The sequence below is a fragment of the Monodon monoceros genome, unplaced genomic scaffold, assembly GCF_005190385.1.
Source record: "Monodon monoceros isolate NGI ecotype Baffin Bay Population unplaced genomic scaffold, NGI_Narwhal_1 Super_Scaffold_3, whole genome shotgun sequence".
NCBI lineage: Eukaryota > Metazoa > Chordata > Mammalia > Artiodactyla > Monodontidae > Monodon > Monodon monoceros.
In genome coordinates this window covers 90,492,491-90,507,962 of record NW_021703780.1, presented here as the reverse complement: position 1 = coordinate 90,507,962, position 15,472 = coordinate 90,492,491, and the positions used below count along the sequence as shown (strand labels likewise).

At 39.9% G+C, this 15,472-nt stretch overlaps 1 protein-coding gene across 5 annotated transcripts in view; it reads left to right on the top strand.

Annotated features, from left to right (window-relative positions):
* Positions 1–15,472, top strand: part of CRBN (cereblon) — a 950,388-nt gene that overhangs the window by 392,192 nt on the left and 542,724 nt on the right. For all 5 annotated transcript variants that reach the window (XM_029241884.1, XM_029241885.1, XM_029241886.1 and 2 more), the window contains one exon: positions 13,096–13,218. The gene's annotated coding sequence lies outside the window, so the exon portion shown is untranslated. The remainder of the gene's footprint in view (positions 1–13,095; positions 13,219–15,472) is intronic.

The window sequence follows — 15,472 nt, the reverse complement described above, 5'->3', positions numbered from 1 at the left end:
GGTAGGTCCTGGGGAGCAGTTGAAGCAATTCTTGGTGGTTTGGAATTCCTTTTCCCAGGGGGCAAGATACCTAACAGCCTCCAGGTTTTGGAGGAGACTTCATGAGAATGGTTTTTAAGCCCAGCTAAGAAGAAACTGAGTTAGACTCCAAGGTATGAACTTTGAAACCAGGCTGACACTGCTTTAAATCCCAGCACTGCAATTTAGGAACTGTGTCCCTCTGGGGTAAGTCACTTTACCTCTTTAAGCCTTAGTTTCCTTGGCTATAAATTAGGGTTAATAGCAGTATCTATCCCAAAGGGTTGTGCTGGTTAAGTAAGAGTAAGCCTGTAAAATACTTGGTGCAGGTCTTGGTATATAGTAAGCATTCAACACGTGGAAGCACTAGGCATTATTAGCCAGGTAGTGAGGACTAAAGCAAGACATCAGGTCAGACAGGTGGGATGATTATTTCACAGAACCGACACAGGTGACAGAATATTTTAAAAGCACTAGCAGCTCCAGTGAGAGAAACAGACTCTGTCTCTCCACTGTTCATTTCTTTTTAAATCACCATATCATTTATTTAAACTAATTTCCTTCTTCCCCAAGGCAAGGGTGAGAACGGAACCTCTGCCTCTTTCCCCTTGACCATTGCATATATTTGGCTCCTGACAGAAGGAGCATTATCATTAGGAAGAAATGTATGTGCCAGAGTTGGGGAGGGGGCCTGGTTGTGGAGGAGCATGAAGATTGCTGTGTGTTGGAAAGATTGCTGTGGGACAGAGGAGGACAAATGTAGGCAGAGCGTTTATAAAGAAATCTGAAGTTTGATTCAGTCATTGGAAATTTGATGACTTGCCTAAATGGTTTATGGGTTCAAATTTTAGGAACTGCCATTTTGTAACTCTGCGAAGTGGTTTCAGGATTGTTTTATCAACTGACACTTAAAAGCCCCTTGTCGTTGGAATGAATGAAGAGGAAACACTCAGTCAATAGACAGGGATAACTAAACCAAACTCATTTGTTTCTTTTGTAGAATCCTCAAATGTATCTGAATTACTCCTAGTGAGCACACCCAGTTCTGGGGTCCTAAATTTATTAGTAAATATTTATTTCTTACATATCGGAAAACTTGGAGGCTTTGGAGGAGAATGGAATGGATAGAAGGGCCCCAGAGTTCCCAAGGGAGCCAGGTCTTACTGTTGATGTAGGGAGGAGTTCTTGCCCCTGGAGTTGGCCTTGTTGAGACACTACAAATTCCTTTGGGTTCCCTCATTATCCCCTTGAGGTTCTTCAGCTTCAGTTTGAAGAAACATTATAATTGATATTAGCCTAATTGTACTGGTCTATGTGGTAAATGAGGGAAGAAAGAAAGGTGAAACTTTAGAAGGTGATCATCTTAGAATAATCTTTAAAAGGACATCTGTATTTTAAGAACAAAATTATAATATGCCATTTTAAGCCACAACTTTTAAAAGTTGAAAATATATCCCTCTCCAAGGGCTTAATTTCCAAAATATATAAACATCTCATACAACTTAACAACAAAAAAACAAACAACCCAATTGAAAAATGGGCAGTAGACTTAGACATATTTCCAAAGAAAACATAGAGATGACCAATAAGCACGTGAAAAGATGTTCAACATTGCTAATTATTGGAGAAGTACAAATAAACTACAATGAGGTATCACCTCACACCAGTCAGAATGGCCATCATTAAAAAGTCTACAAATAACAAATGCTGGAGAGGATGTGGAGAAAAGGGAACCCTCCTACACTGTTGGCAGGAATGTAAGCTGGAACAGCCACTATGGAAAACAGTTTGGAGGTTCCTCAGAAAACTAAAAATAGAGTTGTCATATGATCCAACAATCCCACTCCTGGACATATATCTGGACAAAACAATAATTCAAAAAGTTACATGCATTCCTATGTTCATAGTAGCACTATTCACAATAGCCAAGACATGGAAACAACCTAAATATCTATTGACAGATGAATGGATAAAGAAGATGTGGTATATATATACAATGGAATACTACTCATCCATAAAAAATAATGAAATAATGCCATTTGCAGCAACATGGATGGACCTGGAGATGAAGATATTATCATACTAAGTGAAGTAAGTCAGAAAGAGAAGGACAAATACCGTATGATATCACGTACATGTGGAATCTAAAATAGGACACAAATGAACTTTTCTACGAAACAGAAGCAGACTCACAGATATAGAGAACAGACTTATGCTTACCAAGGATTGCAGGGGGGAGGAATGGAGTGGGAGTTTGGGGTTAGCAGATGCAAACTAGTATGTTTAGAATGGATAAACAACAAGGTCCTACTGTATAACACAGGGAGCTATATTCAATATCCTGTGATAAACCATAATGGAAAAGAATATTAAAAAGTATGTATCTATATGTATAACTGAATCACTTTTCTGTGCAGCAGAAATTAACACAACATGGTAAGTCAACTATACTTCAATAAAAAAAAATAATAATAAAGAAAATGTCTCTCTCTAATTGAAATATTAATAGTGTTCTTTACAGCCTCTGAATTAAGATTATAGTTTCAAAACTGTAGTCATCACCAAGCTTTCAGAGGATGATGACTGTAAAGCTCATAATTATGTGATTGTTGTGATCATTGTTAACTCTCACATGAAATGTGTACTTCTCTAAAAATTTTTGACAGTTGAATGACTTTACTACATATTCATATTTCCTGTTCTTTCAGTTTTGTACTGCATGTGAAATCATTCCAATACAAAAAAACTATTCATTAAGGTTTCTGTAATTATCATGTATTAATTATTAGCAAAATAATTTGATTATTATTAATGAAAATTATTTTAGCATTTAAGTTTATAATTTGACATGAAACTAAGGTGACCAACCATCTTGGTTTGCCTAGGACTTTGCAGGTTTTAGTCCTAGAAGTTTCACATCTCAGAAACCCCTTAGTCTGGATCAAACCAAGATGATTCATTGTTCTAAATAACTCACATTGATAGGTTTATGGTACTTTTGCAACTTTAGTTGTGTTATAACCTTGCACATACACCAAATAATGTCCTTATGCCTGACTGGATCAAGAATCCCATTTCCACTTAATTTAATTGCTGCATACATAGCCCTTGACAATCATCTAAGCCAACCTCCTTATTTTACACATAAGAAAACTAAGCCCTAGAAAGGGACTGTGCCAGTCTGTTGACGAAGCCTACACTAAAAAGCTACACTATATACTGTCTGAAGGCAGAGACCAGATGGCCGTCTCCTAGCCCAGCACCCAGCATGTAATCGGTACTCCGTAAACATTTTTTGAATGGATGAATTGAATCAATTAATAAATTAATGTCTCTATATAATTAGAACACATATATCATGAGCATTTTCTTCATATTATTAAAAAGTCTTTAAAACTATAATGCTTTATGGCTGTATCATTCCACCAGTCTTCTGTTAGTGAGAAATAAGGCCTTTATCAATTATTTGCTAAAACATATGTTATAGTAAACATACTCATTAGAAATGCCCATTTTGGTTATTGAACTATGGATACATAAACTATAGCTTGGATCATCAATTTAACATATTCAATTTTTTCTGTTTTCATTACTATTTATTTTTAGACAGCCAGGCCTTACTAAAAAATAAAGAATTATTTAGGTTTTTTGTTTCTATGTTATAAAGATTTTAGTTGATATGTTTGTTTTCAGTTATTTGCTCTCCATTCTGATTTCTCTTTTGCCTGTATAATAGTAGCTAACATAAATTAACATAAATTAAGTACTTACTCTGTGCCAGGTAATACACTTAGTAATGTTTCTTATATTGAAAGAGGCAATATACTATAATAGTTGTAAGCTAGAGCTCTTTATTCATGTTACTAAGGTTTATATTCCAGCACAACCTGTATGGATTTGAGCAAGTTATTTAAGTCCTCTTTGTAATTGCATCTATATCATGCGGTTTGTGAGGATTAAAGAGATGTTTATGTGCCTAACATATAGCAAGCATTCACTAAATATTAATGTATTAGTAAATATAATGCTAGCTGCTGGAACAAATAAAGAACCCCAGGAGCTTAAATAAGGGAAGTTTATTTCACACTTGTGTAACAGAGTTTCTTCCTGGCTGGGTGGCCTCCACGTGGTCATTCAGGGCGTAGGCTCCTTCCATCTTTTGATTCTTCTTCCTCTATTTCTGCAGACTCCTTCCCATTCACACAGAGGATGGGGAAAGAAAGACAGAAGAAAGGACCACACGGGAAAATTTTATGGGCCAGGCTAAGAAATGGCTCACATCACCTCCACCTACGTTCTATTGGCAAGCACTCAGATACATAGCTACACCGAATAGCAAGGGAAACTGGCAAAGGTAGATGAGGTGTGTGCCTAAGAGCAGAAGAAAGTTTGCAACACACAGCGATCTGTATTAAATATAGAGCAACATATATTAGAAATACAGCAATCTCTCTTACTGTTGGTTCTCATCTTGCTTAGTCCTCATAACAAGTTTGACAAGGTAGGAGGGCCAGCACATGACTGACTCAGGGCCATACAGCAAGGAAGAGGCCATAATTACAGCAAACAAAACATACATAGAACAGCTGCTAGACAGGGCTTTCCAATTCTTACTTCCTTTTTTTAACTATTATAAAATTTTTAAATTGAAGTATAGTTGATGTATAATAGTATATGTTACAGATGGACAATATAGTGATTCACAATTTTTAAAGGTTATACTCCATTTATAGTTATAAATATTGGCTATATTCTCCTCTCACTTCCTCTTAAAACTGTTCTTGGTGGTGGGCTTCCCTGGTAGCGCAGTGGTTGAGAGTCCGCCTGCCGATGCAGGGGACACGGGTCCGTGCCCCGGTCCGGGAAGATCCCACATGCTGCGGAGCGGCTGGGCCCGTGAGCCATGGCCGCTGAGCCTGCGCGTCCGGAGCCTATGCTCCGCAAAGGGAGAGGCCACAACAGTGAGAGGCCCGCGTACAGCAAAAACAAAAACAAGAAAACCGTTCTTGGTGGATGGCTAACCTGATTACCCTCCCCATATTGCCTTCCCGAAGTTCCCAGAGAACTTAAAGCACGGAGAGGTGACTGTCAGCTGCCCCAATAGCAGCTTGTACTCCTTCTTTCATTGACATCCTTTTTCTTTCAGTAACCATAAAACTTTAAAGAAGTTCAGAATATTTCCTCGTAAGAAAATGCTTAGAGACTACTGCACTGGAATTCAGTGCCCCTATTACCATAAATTTAATGTCCACATTTACTTTTAGTCCTAGGGGCCTACCAGGCTATAAAAGAAAGATTGTCAGGCAGAGTAGACACAACTGGTTTATACTCATCCTGCAGAAACACGGAAGCTCACAGAATTTCCCTGCATTTCATCCAACACCTTCCTCTGTCAAGTTTGTCTGCATTTTTTACTGTACTCCATTTTATAACAGACATTCACACTTTATATCTCTGAGCATGTTAACAGCCTCTTCTGAGTAAAACATTGCCTGTATTCCATTTTCATGGATAACTTAACTACTCTCCTACCAGACTGATCATCTAATGAAATCCTTATTCCTCGGAAGTTTGATTCACATTGTACCCTTGAGTCTGTATCCTGCCCACACCTTGCACTGTACACAGTCTTTTGGAAAAGGGACTTAGTTTTGAGTTTTGTGACTTTGGGAGAAGAAAAAACCACAGAAAGATGTGCGATATGTAAGTGGTGACTTAGGCTTGTCGTTAGAAATGAGGCTGTATTGCAATTCAGTTCAGCAAGTACCATAGGATTTGAGGGCTGAAAAGAACCTTAGAGGTAATCTGGCTCAACCCTTTCATTTCACAGATGAGCAAACTCAAGTCTCAAGAATGCTAACATTTCCGTGTACCTCAAGAGCATCTGGAAAGTTTGGGTGGATTTAAGCCCTTATCCAAGGTCACACTGCTGGTTAATAGGAGCACTAAACCTAAAATCTCGTTCTTTGATATTTAGGTCAGGAATCTTTCTCTAGCAGTAGTATAACTTTAACTGGGATCCTTAGGCCCCCAAGGATTTTGTGGATACACTCTCAGGAGTCTGCTAGGTTGCTATAAGAAAATGTTATTTGTTTGAATTCCAATAATAATCTGAAAAATTAATATAAGCATATTCTGAGTCATTTGAATAGCATCCTTATAATTGAACGAAGAAAAATGCCATCTAGTGCCAGTGCTTGTGTTTATGTTTGTGTTTATGATCACGTTCATGCCAAACAGTACCACTTAAAGTATTTGGAACTAATGAGAGGAAAACGGGGTGGTTTCGATGTAGGAATGATGTCTTCTCACTGGGTAAAGGCCACATGATGTCTCAGCACATTCCAAGAAAGAAGGTTCCTGAGAAATTTCATGAGTTGAAAAGTGAGGGGAGGAAGAAAAAGGGATAAGAGAACTGGATCACCCCACAACATGGAGTAGTCTAAACTAGAGAGAGAGAGAGAGAGAAAGAGAGAGAGCATGAATACCATGTTCACACTTAAAAAGTTGACTTAATTGTACGGAAAAAAAGGGGAAAAGTTCAACTCTTACATAGAATTGATGGTGGAATTTGAGTTTAACTGGTTTGGTAGGTTTTTTTGTTTTTTTTCTAAACAGTTTTATTTACATATAATTGCTAGTATGAGTTGAATTGTGTCTCCACAAATTCATATATTGAAGTTCTAACCTCCAGGACCTCAGAATGTGACTTTATTTGGAAATAAGGTCATTGCAGATGTAATTAGTTAAGATTAGTCATGCTGGAGTAGGGTGGGCCCCTAATCCAAAATGACTGAGTCCTTATAAAATGGGAAAATTTGGACATACATGCACATGGGCAGAGCACTAAGTGAAAACAAAGGCAGAGGTCAGGGTAATGCTTCTACAAGCCAAGGAACACCAATGTTTGTCAGCAAACCACCAGAAGGTAGCGGAAAGTCACAAAACAGATTCCCCCTCACAGCCCTAAGAAGCTACAACGTGATCATGAACTTCTAGCTTTCAGAACTATGGAAAAATAAATTTCTGTTGTTTAAACCACTCAGTTTGTGGTATCAATACTTTGTTATAGCAGCCCTAGCAAACTGATACAATTGCCATATAATAAATTGCACATATTTATAGTATCAAATTTTGACCTCTGTATACACCCATGAAACCATCATCACAATCAAGATAATGAAAAAATTCATCACCCTCAAAGGGTTCTTTGTGCTTTCTTGTACTCTTTTCCTTCCTACCCTCTGTGCTCTCCTCCTTGCTGCCCATCCCTAGGTTCAGTAAACTCACCTGCTTTCTCTAGATTAATTTGTACTTTCTAGAATTTCTTTCAGTCAGCATAATTATTATGAGGTCCTTCCGTGTTGTTGTGTGTTTTAATAGTTTGTTATTTGCTGCTGAGTAGAACTCCATTGTGGATATACCACAATATGTTTATTCATTCACCTGTTGACGGGCATTTAAATTGTTTCCAGTTTTTGCCTATTACATATAACACTACACTGAGTAATTGTGTTCAAGTCTTTATCTGGATGTATGCTTTTGTTTCTCCTGGGTAAATACCCAAGCATGAAATGACTACATCATACGGTAGGTGGGTTGGTTTTTTTGTTTTTTTTTTTGCTTTTTAAAAAGTGCCAAACTGTTTTCCAAAGTGGTGGTACCATTTTTTATTCCCAGCAGCAGTGTGTAAGAGTGACAGTAAGCCTGCACATTAACGACTCTTGAAGGTGAATGTTTTCAGGGAGGCAGGGAATTTTAGATGCTCTCAGAAACCACCCTGCCTATTGCCTTACACTGGACTTGACTCACACACCTAGATTACTGGCCTGTTTGGTTTTGAAATGTACAACCTATGATTTATAAACTGATTTAGAATTGGCTCTTCAAATATATTATGCAAATGTTACTTGTATATAAGTCTCTAAAGAGTCCTGGGCTAAAGACAGAAGATATAAGTGTGCCAGTGACCGGTCATGTACCTCCCAGTGTGCCATCTGCCAGCTTAAATGTGCACCCTGAAAAGTCAGAGTAAAGACATCTGTCCCGCCTGCGTCCTCAGAAGGCGGTGTTTTGGATCAAGTCAAACTCTTCAGCGAAGCACTTTGCAAACTCTGGAATATGTCAGCCTTTTTCTTCATGATGCCGGGAAAATGGAAGGTCCTCTGAGAGATGGGCTTCCAGCATGAGGCTTCCACAGACTGTGACAGCCTGCATGACGTGGGTGGGCTCTAATGTGGAGTGTGTCGGCCAGCTGCTCCTTTTCCCTTCACCCTCATTCCTGGGCAGAAAAAAAGTTACCAGCAGACTCTGGGACAAATAACTAAATGCCCTCTGGGGCAGTTCCTTTTGAAATCTGAAAGGAGTTTGGGATTGGAAGACAGGAAGCAATTTTCTCTGGAATTTTCCTTATCATAGTTAAGATTTTGTTTTAATAAGAAGAAGGAGGAGGAGGAGAAGGAGAAGAAGAAAAATATAGCAGCTAACTCTTATTAAGCATATATTATGTGCTAGGCATGGTGCGATTTTTGCATGGATTCCACGTAGTTCTTACAACAATCCCATGAGACGGGTAGGTATGATTATCACTCTTGTTTTTTTCAGATAGGGTAATTGAGATCTTAACAAGGGTAGATAATATGCCCCAGATATCAGAACTCATGCTCTTAGCTATGCTATAGTATATAATCTCAGATTCCATCTGTGATACAGTACTATAATCTGAAAGACCTGCACCATGTTGGTCATATTGACATAGATACACCTTTTGGGAAAAATTTTTTTAATTGAAAAAAAAAGATTGATGTAGCATTCTAGGAACTGTCCCCAAATATCTTAATACTTTTGGAAAGGAGAAATCTGAGGAATACTAATCACATTTTATTAGAATAATGGAGACATTCACAAAATAATAAGATTTGATAGTCTACAGCAGGACATTTGAAAACTTTTGAAATGTAAAAGGAAACAATATTTTAATTTGTAAAACTGGAGCTTTTTAAAAAGTGTGCAGGAAGGGCCAGCCAAAGGCCACCTAGGTGATTCTTTCTTTTTTTTTTTAAATGTAGATTTTATTTATTTATTAATTTTTGGCTGCGTTGGGTCTTAGTTGCTGTGCGTGGGCTTTCTCTAGTTGCGGCGAGTGGGGGCTACTCTTCGTTGCAGTGCGCCGGCTTCTCATTGCGGTGGCTTTTCTTGTTGCAGAGCATGGGCTCTAGGCGCGTGGGCTTCCATAGTTGTGGCTCCAGGGCTTCAGTAGTTGTGGCTCCCGGGCTCTAGAGCACAGTCTCAGTAGTTGTGGCGTACGGGCTTAGTTGCTCCGTGGCATGTGGGATCATCCTGGACCAGGGCTCGAACCCGCATCCCCTGCATTGGCAGGCGGATTCTTAACCACTGTGCCACCAGGGAAGTCCCACCTAGGTGATTCTTAAGGACTGGGCAATTGAATGGGATCTGGTTTGCCAAGGTCACTTTCTGGAACATCACTTGGTGAGCCTATCATGAGAATTGAATTCTAAACTCAGCTTTACCACTAATAGTTTCACTTCTCTTCTCTGAACCCCAAGTTCTTTGTATGTAAGAGTACTGATAGAATCAGAACTGAGAGACAGCTGATAGAATCTGTAGTTGTCACATTTTCTTCCTCCCAGAATTCTTTGGTTAAATAAAATCATAAGGAAACACTACATCAAGACATAAAAGCAAATTTGTCTGGGTTTTTGGTTGCAACCACCAAATCTACTGTAGGTAGTTCAGGTAGGAAGAGATTAATAAAAGATACAAGTAAGCCTACAGGGTCTCTGGAAGGCTGGACAGCTGGGCATGCATATTGCCCATCCAGGAACAAAGCAGCTAGAGAATTTTCCACCATGCCCCTATTCTGGTGGAAGCCACATTGTCACTTGCCCATCACTTGATACCTACCACACTATAGACTGGAATCCAGAAACTCTACACAGCTCTGCCTAATGATGCTGCCATTGTCCTTGCCAGAAGATCTGAACCCCCAGCCTATGGCTGCCTTTTCACGTAGCTCACTTGTACCTGTGTGTTGCTTGACTGAACCCAGGCACTGTGCAGGACAGGAGGCCAGCTAGAAAGGGGTTGCAATACGTGCTGGGTGGGTCAGCTCACAACACATGCCATCGGTGCTCATTGAAGGTGAGCAGGAGCCCCTCTTTGACCGTTACCTGTCACTGTTCCTTGATGCTGATGGGACCCTGTTGGCTGGTCACTCGCTAATCAGGCTCCCAGGGCTCTGTAGACCAAAGGTAGAAAACCACCAGACTAGATTATTTCTAAGATTCTCTCTAGTGTTAAAATTTCTTGATTCTATGCATTTCTAAGGTTAAATTAGAGAAGTTTAAAGAATTATTTCCTGTAGGATTCAGCCAATTCCAATATATTCTCTATAATTAGAGTAGTTAAGGATATTATACTCAAGGAGTATGGCTTCACCTACATTTACATTTTGCTTGATTCCCTCAGTTAGGTATATTGGTACAAGAACATCCAATTCACACAAAAGGAGAGAAAAGGGAGGGCAAGGGAAAGAAAGGAGGGACATTTGAAAAAGACATTGCACGGGATTTTTTTTTTTTCAGAAGGGCATATTTAGGACCTTTCGAGGGAAGCATTTTTAAGTTTGCAAATACTTGCAGACGTAGGTATAGGAAAACTGCTTACAGTGTTTGGCACAGGTTCAGATCTATAAGTTCCCAGCACAAAGTTTCAAAAATCAGAAGAAAGAACAAGCAAACTTAATCTACCTTAAATATACAAAGATCCGTTTACATTATCTTTTACTCCCTAACATCTGTCATTTACCAGAAAATAACTATTCTGGTTATTATCTGGACACCCCAAAGACAACAGAAATCAGTGAGGTACCACATTATTACACATGGCATATCCATCAACTGTATGATAACATGGAACGTACTATGTCCTTGTGCCTAAGAGCTTGGCTTCTGGATTCAGACCCTTTAGAAGCTTTAATCTACTTATCCATAGGATGGGAATAATAATAGTAACGGTGTCATGTTGCAAGTATTAAATGGGCTAATTATTAGCACATTGCCTGAGACATGAGAAATGTTTTCTAGAACAGTCTTTGGAGCACCTACCTTGACCTTTGCTCCTTTGGAAGCCCAGCTGGTGTTGGCAGTCGAGCAGTGATTTGGGGAGACTGATGCCCAGGAGAGGAAATGTGCTCCACCAATTGATCTTCTAGCAGAGAGAGATGTGATATTCATAAATGTTTAATTGACCCCCAAGTCCTCTACCATCATCAAGTTGTAGACACAGAGCTCTCCCTTGCTTGGAACCTTCTTTATTTCTTTAAGATTTCCATTAGTGTTTATTACAGACTGATTTCATCTATATACGATTCAGTAAACACTGATGAACATTGACTAGAGGCAAAACACCATAGTCCATGAACTGGGAGGCTAGACAAACATGGACACAAATTCAGCAAATATATGTTGAGTTTCTATGATGTTTAGGGGCTATTTTTGGCTCTGAGCTTTGGCTAGGCCCTAGGGGATCAGATGTAGGCTGTGGTGGGCACATGGGAGAATGATGCTGAAGAAGCAGATGTTAGGATTGACTCTGCCCCTACATATGTGGGAAAACCACAGGTAGGGTGACCAACTGTCCCAGTTTGCCTGCAACTGAGGGGTTTGCTGGTGCACAAAATTTTTCTTTTTCAAACAGAGACTGAGTGATTTCCCAGGATGCAATATTTTGGTGCCCAAAACCAGAAAGGTCAGTCTAGACCAGAGTGAGCTGGTCATACTAACAGGTTTTATATCCACTATTAGGCAGCCTCTCTACCTTGGAGGACTTTAACTCCCTGCATCTAAAATGAGAAACTCTGTGCTGGGAGGTAGCTGTGATGTGGTCCAAAGTGGTCTGGAGTGGGGTTTAAGAGGGCAGATGTGACTCTGGCCCTAGCTCTTGGTATTGTGATAACCCTTGACAAATTAATTACCTCTCCAAACCTCAGCTCCCTCATCTAGAGAAGCAGGTATTGTATAGATACCTACCCTCTGTGTGTTTGAATAGGTTAAATGAGATAGTACACATGCCTAGCACAGAGAAGAAATGCAGTATTTTAAAAATTTTCTGTCTTCAATTAAGAAAACATACTACCCTGGCTTAAAAATAAGAAATTTCATATACATGTGCTGGTCTGCATTAAGCTTCGTCATTTGTGCTTCATGTATTGCCCTGGAAATTCTCTTTAAATGTTTTCATTGGTTGAACTCCAAGTGCAGGTGTGAACTTTTTATGTCTTGGGTATCTTTTAAAAGCTTCTAGAACTTAGCATGGTCGAATTTTGGGAACACAAAGTGCTGCGGTTACTTTGTCAGGCCCCGGAGATAAAATATGCAGCAAATATTTTTTTTTATGTGTTTTTTAAAATGCAGGTCTACCATGATGAATGTTATTTTTATATCGATCATAGGAGCCAGCTCAGATCATATCCTTTTGAAACCTCCCCCCTTACCTAAGTTATTGCCTCTTAATCCCTTTATCTGCGTGATTTCCTTGCCATGTGCAAATTTAAGGGAAAGGAAAGGTGACAGAGACAGGATAGATATATACATTTTGCCATGTAAAGTGGGCAGAAATCTTTCTGTGCCATGAGTCTGAGAAAACACAGTTGAAATGTCAAAAAAAGAAACAACAGGCCCAAAACGGAGTTGCCTGTGCTAAGTCCCAAGTCAGCAAACCAAGACTTCATACCCAACCTAATTGCAGTTTCAGCCTCTCCCAGGAATGTGACCTTTAATCAGTCAATCTGGAATTATCTGGTCAGTATTAATGAGGTAATCTGCCTGAAAGCCCCCTGGCTTTCCCCAAAGGAAGGTGACCTTGCCTGAAACAATCCTTTCTTCACTAGAATAGCTTCCTTGCCCTGCCTCCTTCTGCCTATGAAAGTTTTCATTTTGTACAGCTCCTTAGAGCTCCTTTCTATCTGCTAAGATGGGATGCTGCCCGATTCATGAATCATGAAATTCAGCAAATTAGATCTTCAAATTTACTCCGTTGAATTTTGTTTTTTAACAGACTTGGTGACAATGGTGGAGTCGAAGGAGACTTCCAGTGGCTTCAGGGACAATGAGAAACAGAGGCATAGTAACCGCAAACTCTTCTGAGTTCTGTCTTTCTCACCGTTTCTGAGGGCTGTGGGTAAGTTCTTCTTGGTTCTGAGCTCTGTTCTCTTTGTGTCAAGCTCCTGATCTAATTGGCTTTGCAGTACAGGGCAGGTCAGCATGAGTGAGCAGATGGTCCCATCCAGAACCCAACACCCTAGCCTTTGGTTCAGTCCACAGTTTTCCATTTGATTGGAAAACCTCAGCCTTTGGTTCTGTCCCTAGATTCCACATTGGGAACTGCTGGCAGTTTAGTCTGGAGTTCCTCATTTGTCTGGAGTCAGCCTGCCGTTCCCTTTCTTTGGGATCTGCTGGTTCAGTTCTTTCCCCAGCCCCCAGTTCCATGGGAACCGCTGTTGGTGTACACAGGGCCTTCTATTGGCCATTCAACAGTAACATCTCAGTGATAATGCTGGTATGTTAATGTGCACATGAAGTAGAGGCTATTGCTAATGGGCATCTCAGAAGCCAGAAAGCCACAGAAATGTCAAGCAATTAAAAGGTGTTAGAGTGCTCACCCCTAACACACCCATGTTAGGTTAGGTTGGTCATGGAATGGGTTAGATTGACATTGACCTGCCAGTCTCAAGAAAATTTCTGTGCAATGAGGTACACTGCAAAACATTACAGTTTCCCAACCCAGAGGCACATCCCTTTTAGGTATTAGTTTGGCTCCAAGAGACCCAAAGTTTTAGCTAAAATAAATAAATAAATTAACGATAACAAAATGGAATGCTTAAATTCCAAAGAGTTGGGCATGCCATCTCTGGCACAGGTGCTTATTTTATGTCTAAGAACTATGGTCCCAGAAGCTATAAATATCTACAAAAATGGCAAAATCTTACTAAAGGCAATCTAGTATTACAATGGCCATTATGGGGAATGTTCCAATTAGACAAGATTGTTCATTTAAGAAGTGCAGTTGAAAGCAAGCGTTCCTGAATTAAACAAACAGAATGGGATACCTCTTTTAGTTGGTGTGCAGAAACATCCAAAAGGCTTCAAGATTCCAAAATAGCCTCAGTGAAAAATTTGTTGCAAAAGACTAATGGAAAATTAAAGACCCAAGAGGTACCTAAAACTGATGCTGAAAACTCAGCCTTTGTGCACTGTGCTAAATCAAATCTCAGAGACAGAGTTTTGGGTAAAGTAGAAGAGAAGAGCTTTAATGCTTTGCCAGGCAAAGGGGGACACAGCGGGCTCCTGCCCTCGAAAACTGTGGGTCCCAACCTGGGAGGATTTGGTGGGAAGTTTTTATAGCAAAATTGTTCAAGGGTGGGGTTGCTGATAAGATTAGGGTATGTGCAGGGCCTGCACTCCTTTAGCCTGGTCTCAGGTAATCTCTTGATGAGCTTCTCTAGTTCCTTTAATATGGCCTCAGGTGATCTTCTCTGGAATTAAGAATGCTGACATCTTCCATTCTTGGGAGTTTTAGTTCTATAAAGAGCTTAAAGATATTGTTATGTGTATCCCTTGAGAACCAGGACCCTGCCCCAAGGCTGCACTATTGTTTCTTGACTGCTCCTCCCTTGTCTCTGCATCCCCTCCCTTCCCTGATTCAACTGTTTGAATCTGCCCTTTGGAACTCAGGGAAGGTCATGGACGCTGGAGTCTGTTCCCTACAAACAAGAAACAGGGGACACAGAAAGGCTTCCATGCCCAGGAGCCCCACAGGGTCCTGCTCAGTTTCAAAACAAAAGCAATAAAACTGACATAACTCCTACTGTTCCCCTCTATCCTTTACCAGGGTGCTCATATTCTACTAATCCTCCACCTAAACTGCCTTTCAACTGCAAAGAGACTATTAAACAGTTGCCTTTTAAAATAACACCACCTGAGGTTTCAGGAGATCCTCTTTAGGTATCTTTCACTCCTCTTTTACACACCGAACTAAAGGCAGTAGTTAAAGAATTTTCTAAACCTAGGGAGGATTCCCAAAACTTTTCTGAAGAGTTTAGAGTTTTTATCAGGGTGTATGACCCTGGGTTGTCAGATCTTTGTCAGCTTGTGCACATGTTGGTAGGACCTGATGAAGCCAAAAAATGGATGTGCGAAGCATAATGACATAACCCTGAGGAGGAGATCCTCAGTGTTCAACATGGTCCCCTCATGGACCAAAAAATAAAGCTCAAGAAATAGCAACCAATCTTTTAAAAGCCATTCCTAAAGTCTTCCCTACCCACATTGGTTGGTCTATTATTCAAACATGTAAACATAAGAAAGATGAATCTGTTGCAGATTTTAAAGTCTGTCTGGAAGCTCTTTTCCTAAGACATTCCAGGTTTCATTCA